The sequence below is a fragment of the Dioscorea cayenensis genome, chromosome 11 (assembly GCF_009730915.1).
Source record: "Dioscorea cayenensis subsp. rotundata cultivar TDr96_F1 chromosome 11, TDr96_F1_v2_PseudoChromosome.rev07_lg8_w22 25.fasta, whole genome shotgun sequence".
NCBI lineage: Eukaryota > Viridiplantae > Streptophyta > Magnoliopsida > Dioscoreales > Dioscoreaceae > Dioscorea > Dioscorea cayenensis.
In genome coordinates this window covers 12,048,535-12,057,800 of record NC_052481.1, presented here as the reverse complement: position 1 = coordinate 12,057,800, position 9,266 = coordinate 12,048,535, and the positions used below count along the sequence as shown (strand labels likewise).

The following is a 9,266-nucleotide window of genomic DNA, read 5'->3' as shown; positions in this document are numbered from 1 at the left end:
TGCTAATTTTCTGGAAGGGAAATAACGGGCTAGAAAAGCTTCTACCATCTCCTCCCATGTAGTTATTGATGCTCTAGGTAATGAGTGTAGCCACTGCTTCTCTTTCCACTTCAAGGAAAATGGGAAGGCTCTCAATTTGATGGCATCATCCGTAACCCTATTTATCTTCAGCATGTCGCACACCTCGAGAAATCTCTCTATATGACTATTTAGATCCTCATTGGCCAAACCGTTGAATTGTGTGGACTGTTGCAGCATATGGATGAATGCCGGCTTTAGCTCGAAGTTCTGAGCTGTAATCGGAGGGCGTACAATACTCAATTGCGTCCCCAACACTGAAGGTCTGGCATAGTCGGATAGTGTTCGTTGTTTCTCATTCTGTCCTGCCATATTTTCAGATTCCTCTCCTTCCATATCAGCTAAATTATGTTGTTCTTCCATAGGTTCTTTCCCTTTTCTTCTAAGTGTACGTTCAAGCTCAGGGTCTCCTTCAATCAATATTGATGGATTCCCTCCGGTCATAACCTGGAGCTGCACCAAAAAGAAAGAAAAAGAAAATCAGAACGATGATAGAATGAGATGATATGAAACAGAATGTATGGTGAAATAGCTAAGAAAACAAAGTGCAAAGTATTTCTAAACGCCTAGTCCCCGCCAACGGCGCCAAAAACTTGACAAGGTCCACTTGCTTATATCCCGCAAGTGCACGGGTTTGTCGAAGTAATAATCCCGGGTGAGCGGGTATCGAATCCACAGGGAGTAGAGAATAAAAATACTTAATTCGATTCTTAGCTATGTGAAATATCAATGATAATGAGTGTGATAATGATTCAATTCTCAACAATAAAAGCAACAAGAAAATGAGCAAAAGTAAAGAAGGGGGTAAGGCAATCGATAAAGATGGGGTACCCAGATAATGCTCCACCTAGGATAATTGTTTCATGTGCAAGAACCCTCTATTATGCTTCCAAATCAATGCAATGGTGAGTCATGGAAATCCTTAATTACATAGTCCCAAATCTAAGGTCAACTATGCCTAACTCTATACATGCCCCGGAGGAGAAATCGAACAATCTCAACACCTCGCACTCGCATAGAGTTGCAATGAGCTCTAGGGATTCCAAGTGATAAATTTCTTCCTAATTATAGACCTAACCCTTTGGTCCAGGTGGAAGGTCACTAACCACAATGAAGCCCTAGATACTAAGATCACCTCAACGCTTCACTCCGTTGCACGTGCAAGTAAGCCCCAGCAGAAGTTCATCCCTTAGACCATTCATTCTATTATAGCCGCAAAGAACTCGAGTAACGGAGGTAGAATATATCACACTGGAGGGGAAAGGGGATGCTCCTGTATCTCTCGACTCACCCTCTCAACCCTCTCCAACCTAGCTTTGTCTAACGCTCGTGGTGTGTCACTCACTCACAAGGTTACCAACAAGAACTCTCAACCCTAGTGTCACTCTAGGGGAAATATTCATACAATCAAGCATTCAAGGTTGGAACTCACAATAAACATCAATTTATTGAAAGCATAATAAAGAGGTTCAAAGAAACAAATACATCCTAGGGTCCACTAGGGGTTTAGCTCTCCATGGAGCTAAGTACAATCAAAGAAATAGAATGTAAAAGCAATGAATCCATAAAGAACCCCCCGATAGTCACTGCCGATGGTCTTGTGGAAAGTCCTCTACTCATCATCCGAGGATTCCCTCGTCCGGTATAGGATACGCCTTGACGGAAGCTCCCCTACCAACCTTCTTCCTAAGGAATGACGATGTCGAGCAGTAGAACCTCTCCAAAAACCTTGGCCAATACCCCTCAAAACCCTAGCCGAAGCCCTCTCTCATGTTGGGGAAAAGATGGAGAAAAGAATACCAAAATCGGGGCTGAATCGGCTTTAAATAAGGCTGGAATCGGGCGACTACACGGGCGTGGATGCTCCACGCGCCCGTTCGGAATTTCCACATGGGCGTGGATAATTTCCACACGCCCGTGTGGATTCTCTGTTTCTCTGGTTTCTCGGCCAACTGTGAACAGTGCTGCTGACAAGTTCCCCTTGCTTATATCCCGCAAGTGCACGGGCTTGTCAAAGTAATAATCCCGGGTGAGCGGGGTCGAATCCACAGGGAGTAGGGAGTGAAAATACTTAATTTGATTCTTAGCTATGTGCAATATCAATAATGATAATTGTAAAATTGATTTAATTCTTAACAATAAAAACAACAAGTGAAAGAGCAAAAGTAAGAAGAGGGTAAGGCAATCGATAAATGATGGGGTACTCGGATAATGCTTCACCTAGGATGATCGCTTCAAGTGCAAGAACTCTCTATTATGCTTCCTAATCAATGCAATGGTGAGTCGTGGAAATCCTTACATACATAGTCCCAAATCTAAGGTCAACTATGCCTAACTCTATACATGTCCCGGAGGAGAAATCGAACAATCTGAACACCTCGCACTCGCATAGAGTTGCAATGAGATCTAGAGATTCCAAGTGATAAATCTCTTCCTAAATATAGACCTATCCCTTTGGTCCAGATGGAAGGTCCCTAGCCACAATTAAGCCCTAGATACTAAGATCCTCTCAACGCTTCACTCCATTGCACGCGCAACTATGCCCCAGCGGAGGTTCATCCCTTAGACCATTCACTCCATTATGGTCGCAAAGAAATCGAGGAATGGAGGTAGAATCTATCACGTCGGAGGGGAAATGGGACGCTCCTGTACATCTCGACTCACCCTCTCAACCCTCTCCAACCTAGCTTTGTCAAACGCTAGTGGTCTGTCACTCACTCACAAGGTTACCAACAAGAACTCTCAACCCTAGTGTCACTCTAGGGGAAATGTTCATACAATCAAGCATTCAAGGTTGGAACTCACAATAAACATCAATTTATTGAAAGCATAATAAAGAAGTTCAATAAAACGAATACATCCTAGGGTTCGCAATCATCCAAGTACCCACTAAGGGTTTAGCTCTCCATGGAGCTTAATACAATCAAAGAAATCGAATGTAAAAGCAATGAATCCATAAAGAAACCCCCTCGATGATCGTGTCAATGGTTTTGTGGAGAGTCCTCTACTTGTCGTCCAAAGATTCCTTCGTCCGGTATAGGATACGCCTCGATCAAAGCTCCCCTACCAACATTCTTCCTAATGGAATCACTATGTCGGAGCCGTAGAACTTCCCCAAAACCTTGGCTAATACCCCTCGAAACCCTAGCCGAAGTCCTCTCACAAGTTGGGGAAAAGATGGAGAAAAGAATAGTGAAATCGGGGCTGAAATCGGCTTTAAATAGGGCTGGAATCGGGCGACTCCACGGGCGTGTACGGAACACGCGCCCGTGCGGAATTTCCACAGGGCCGTGGATAATTTCCACACGCCCGTGTGGATTCTCTGTTTCTGCGATTTTCGGCGGGCTGTGAACAGTAATTGTTACAGTGATAATTGCTACAGTGATTTTCCACATTGGCTTCTTTCCTTCATAATTGGTTTCACAACCCTACATGCACGAAAGTAACATAAAAACACACATATTAGTGTAGAAATCCGAGGAAAGTAATGCTCAACATAAGGAAATAATGCTTCGCATTCATATCGCACAAGCACTTATCAGCTGCTACAATATATGCTGCAATGTTGCTACAATTCCATACTTTCATTGGGGTAACGCAAACGGGCACACGTTCACATCGTGGATCACTTGCTTCTTCAATGGTGTACATGTTGGTGGAGCTCTTGTTCTATGTGCATAAGTCGGAATGCTCAAGTGTGACTGTCTTTGTGCCCCTCCAAATGGATGTGCCCACTCGAATACGAGGAGGTTGGCACACACTCTAGCATCTCACACCTGACCTATGTCTTCGCTTTTGAACCTTAGCAAGATTTTCTCCAAAATTGGTGCATTATGATCCACATTAGCCTATTTCCTTCATACTCGGCCTCACAACCCTACCTGCATAAAAGTAACATAAAAACACACATATTATTGTAAAAACCCAAGAAAAGTAATGCTCAACATAAGGAAAGTATGCTTCGCATTCATATCACACAAGCACTTATCAACTGCCTTTGTGCCCCTCCAAATGGATATGCCAAACTCGAATACGAGGAGGTTGGCACACACTCTAGAATCTCACATCCGACCTCTGTCTTCGCGTTTGAATCTTAGCAAGATTTCCTCCAAAATCGGTGCATTGTGATCCACATTGGCTTCTTTCCTTCATACTCGGCCTCACAACCCTACCTGCACGAAAGTAACATAAAAACACACATATTAGTGTAAAAACCTGAGAAAAGTAATGCTCAACATAAGGAATAAACGCTTCGCATTCATATCGCACAAGCACTTATCACTCCTCTAATTTCCTTTTGTTGGTCAACAAATCTTTAAAAAAATTGGCATACCTAGGCCTTTGGGATAATGCCTCAACAAAGGGAATGTTTATATGTAGTTTCCTAAACAAACCAATAAACTTCTTGTACTGCTCATCCACTTGGTCATTCTTCAATCTAGAGGGATAAGGGATTCTTGGCTTGTAAGGTGGGGGTGCGACCTCCTTCTCCTTAGTTGCTCCCTTCTCAACCTCTACGACCTCTGATGCTTCAATATTGGTCTTCTCACTTGGAAGCCTACCTTCAACCTCACGAACACTTCTCAAACTCATCACCTTCACATGTTCTCGTGGTTTGGTCTCAGTATTACTCAGCAAGTTTCCTTGTGGTCTCTTCGATAGAGACTTCACAATTTGCCCAACTTGAGTTTCTAGATTGTGCAATGACGTGGTGTGGTTGCGAAGTGTAGCCTTGACTGATTGGAACCGTGTATCTGATTATTACACAAATTGAGTGAAGGCCTTCTCTAGATCTATCATCCGGGTCTCCAAACCTGAAACTCGATTCTCCATGTTTGGGGTTGGTTGTTGTTGAAAACTAGATGGTACGGTGGCCTTTTGTTGCCCTTGATTGTTCCATAAGAAATAAGGGTGGTTCCTACAACCTGAATTGTAGGTATTGCTATAAGGATTGCCTTGGTTTCTCATTGCATTACCCACATAATCAAGTTGTTCAACGGAGGGTGTATCACTAACGGCTATCGGGCAATTGGAGGGGGTATATCCTTCAATGCACCCAGTGCAAGTAGTCACGGCCGCCAGTCTATTAGAAGTTAAAAGGTTTAACTTCTTACTCAATGATTCCACTTGGGCCTCCAAAGAAGTGACTGCATCTATTTCATGGAGTCTGGCCACTTTCTTCCTTTTTCAGGCATTTCACTGGTAGCTATTTATGGCCATATCCTGCACCAATTGTCGGGCCTCTTCGCGGGTTTTACTCCCTATTGTTCATCCTATGGTGGCATCTAGCAATTGCCTTGTACTCCGATTCAACCCATTATAGAAAGTCTGAATAATCATCCATTCAGGAATCCGTGTTGTGGGCACCTCCACAAAAGATCCTTGAAGTGCTCCCATGTCTCAAACAATGATTCTAATTCTATCTACATAAATGACGATATCTCATTTCAAAGCCTGGCAAACTTTCCCAAAGGAAAGTATCTTGCAAGGAAAGCTTTGACCATCTCATTCCAAGTCGTGATGGATGCTTTTGGCAAGGAATAAAGCCACTGCTTGGCTCTTCCTTTCAGAGAAAATGGGAAAGCCCTCAATCTGATAGCATCATCCAATACACCGCTAATCTTCAGCATGTCACAATCTTCCATGAAGTTCTCTATGTGGTTATTTGGATCCTTATCGGCCAAACCATTAAACTGCATTGACTGCTGAATCATCTGGATAAATGCTAGCTTCAGCTCAAAGTTCGGAGCTATAATTAGGGGTCGCACAATGCTAGATTGTCTCCTCATTATTGATGGTCTGGCATAATTAGATAATGTTCACTATTGTTGATAAATGCTTGAGTAGACATATTTTTATATATGTTTTACATGCATTAAGCATCATTTTTACTATGGTTTATGTCTCATATTGTGTATTTGGTGTTCTTTTATGCATATAGGTTGTGAATGCCTTGAAGAGTAAAAAGGAAGCAAAGATGGGCTATAAAGACATAATGTTGGGAGTTCTTGTTCAATTCAAGGACCAAGACACGAGAGGAGTTTATAAACGTGGAGATGTGTACCAACTTCCAAGAAGATTCAAGTCAATTCACTAGTTGGAAGGGCACAAAGGCAGCCACATCTTCATGTTTTTTCTCTTTGTGAAGATTGCAAGACCTCTCAAAGATACATCGATGAAGAAAAGTTTTATAGCCTACCACATGGACGTGTGCCCGGACATGTGGCCTCAAGAGGAGAGTGATTGGTCCGAGTTTTGTGAAAATACTGTAGCAAAATTACTATAGCAGTGACGTATCAAAATTACTGTTCACGCGCCCGCGTGGAAATTCTACGTGCCCGCGTGAAAATTTCTGCAGCACATGAAGCCGCGTGGAAAATCCACACGGGCGCGTGAGGGCACGTGACAGGTGCGATCTAAGGCCTATAAATAGCCGTTTTGCCCTATTCTTTCTCATCTTTTGTGCGGCTCTTGAGGAGTGAGTTGGCTAGGGTTTGGAGAGGAGGCCTATAAAACTCTAGAGGGTATTTGGGCTTGTGAACCCTAGGATTCTCATCTTTTGTGGATTTGCTTAGTGTTTCTATTTAATCCGAGTTTGATTAAGTTTTAATCTTGTATTCTCATTGCTTGCTTGTTTAATTAATCCTTGTGGTTGATTAGATTTGCATGATTTGTTACTTTGATGTGAGAGAGGTCTCCATTAGAGTTAGAACTTCAAGGTTTAAGAGGGTTGAGATGGTGAGTCATGAGATAGTGGAGTGTCCCCTCTCCCTTCCGATTGAGTGTATTCTATCTCTGTTCCTTAAGCTCTATGCAACCATATTTGGTGTGAGGCGTGAGATTGAGAGATTTCTCCGCCGGGACCTTGTAGGGTGTTAGGATCCTTCGTCGGGAATTAGGGTTGGATCAATCTTTAGGAATCGGATACAACTCTTGGAATCCCTAGAGTGCTTTGCAGTCATATGTGGTGTGAGGTGTTGAGATTGAGCGATTTCTCCACCGGGACCTCGTAGGGGACTAGTATCAGTGATCGGGAGGCCGGATCCGATTATATTTGGATTTCCACGACTTAACTTACTCATCATAGAAACACTTTGCTTATTCGGTACCTAATACCTGAATCCTAGGGGGAGCATTGCCCGAATACCCCACTTTTACTGATTGAGATCTCCATCCATTTTACCCTTGCATATTTGTCTCCGATATTCATTTCTTCGCACATTAGATCACCACACCTTTCCATTTATCATTAGGTTAGAAAGCAGAGAAGAAGTTAGTACTAGTAGCCCTGTTCCCTGTGGATTCGACTACCCACTCACTGAGGTAATTATTACTTCGACACCTGTGCACTTGCGGTTTACACGCATATTCGGACGCGTGTCAAGTTTTTGGCGCCGTTGCGGGGAACAAGATATTAGGAACGCTAGGACTTTGTTTCTCTAGCCACTTATCTTTTTCTTTATTTTGTATATTCCACACTTTCTTTTTCTTCCATCATTCTCATCGATTTTTATTTTGTTTTTATCTATTTCAATCTATCTTCTTCCACCATTTTATTTTGTTTTATTTTGTCTTATTTACTTTTCCTTGCATGGAACTTGAATGATGATTAATCCAATTGTAGAATTATATTTTCAGGTTGATGCTCTCACTAGAAAATTTGATCAATTTATCAATGTTCATAAACAACACAATCCATATCGCATCAACTATCATCCAAATCAAAGGAGCTATCCAAACCTCTTGTGGGATATTGATGGACAACAATGGGAAGCACCTCAACAAGAACTTCAATGGGATGAGAAAGTTGAAGAAGATGTACTTCGGTTGGAAAGAGTGTTACCGAGGTTTATTGAAGCAACCGATGCCCGTTTCCAAAATATTGAGGCCACATTATGTTGTCACGATGTCTCCATCAAAAACATTGAGCATCAATTAGGAGAGATCTTGGACATGCTTGCTAAGGAAAAAAAGAAGAATTTGAACAAGCAAGGCAAGTGTCTCTGGGACATGATGAGGCCATGAGCACAATTGAAGAAGTTGGGCAAATTGAGTACATTGGGGCAGGAAATAAAAGCAAGAAGTTGAATATCATTTTGAGATTTTGGATTGTGTGAATGAAGATTGTGCTTGTGAGCGAGGAAATTTTCAAGGGGATTTGCTAGTCTCATGTTCCTCTCAAGTTGAAAATAAACAAGAAGGAGCAAACCCCAAGTTAATGGAACAAGCATTTCTCTTTGGGATTGATCAACTCTTACAATGCAAGAAAGAGACTTTGGGAAGGAAAGAAGATGTGGGTAGGAGATTGAAACCATCCAATGATCCACCTATGCTAATCTTGGACAATTCCCAACCCAAATTGTTTCCTTGGAGGCCAAAAGTAAGATGGTTGGACTCTCCAACAAATACTTCATCCAGGCAAGTTGACTCTTGGTTTAAAGGAAGTAGCTATGCAATGTCTAGTCGGGAGGAACACACTCTTTTCAAGCCTCCATAAGTTAAAGAAGAGGTACGTCAAGCTTAGTGACGTAAAACAAGCGCTTCTTGGGAGGCAACCTAAGTTTTTAATTGTTTTCTAGCTTATATTTTTATTTCTACAGTAATAAAATCATGAGTGTGTGCTTTGTTAAATTTTTATTGGTGTTGAGTTCTTCATGAAGATTTTTGGTGTTTTAGTTTAAATGTATGTGTGTGGCATGGTTTAGGATGATATTCATGTTTTTAGTTGGGAAATTGGACTTAATTTCATGTAAATATCTCTATGGATGTGTTTATGCAGAAATTCTGCAGCCCACACGGGCGCGTGGAATTTCCACGCGCCCGTGTACAGTACCCACGCCCCCATGTGGAGTTTTCACACCCCCATGTGGGGTAAATCGATGAAGAGGACCACTATTCACAATTTCCATTCACACATCCCTTCATCTTTCTCACACACCCACACTCCCAAACATTTTTCCTTGGTCATTAAAAAGTTTAGAAGGGTTTTACCGGCCATTTAATCATACTTTATTCTTCAATTCACACCAGTGCGCTCTCATTTTTCTAACCTTCTCCATGTCTCCATTTTTCAAACTTTATGTGGATATCTTGGTTCTTATGCATTGTTCTTCATGGAAATCACCTTAATATGCTTGAGAATACTTTTATAAGAGTTTTGGAGCATCGTTATGGGTCGGTATGGCATT

At 42.0% G+C, this 9,266-nt stretch overlaps 1 non-coding gene across 1 annotated transcript; it reads left to right on the top strand.

Annotated features, from left to right (window-relative positions):
• Positions 1-5,427: 5,427 nt before the first annotated feature.
• LOC120272810 lies at positions 5,428-5,534 on the top strand. The gene has a single exon (XR_005540345.1). It is a non-coding gene; the product is annotated as a small nucleolar RNA R71 (small nucleolar RNA).
• Positions 5,535-9,266: the final 3,732 nt, after the last annotated feature.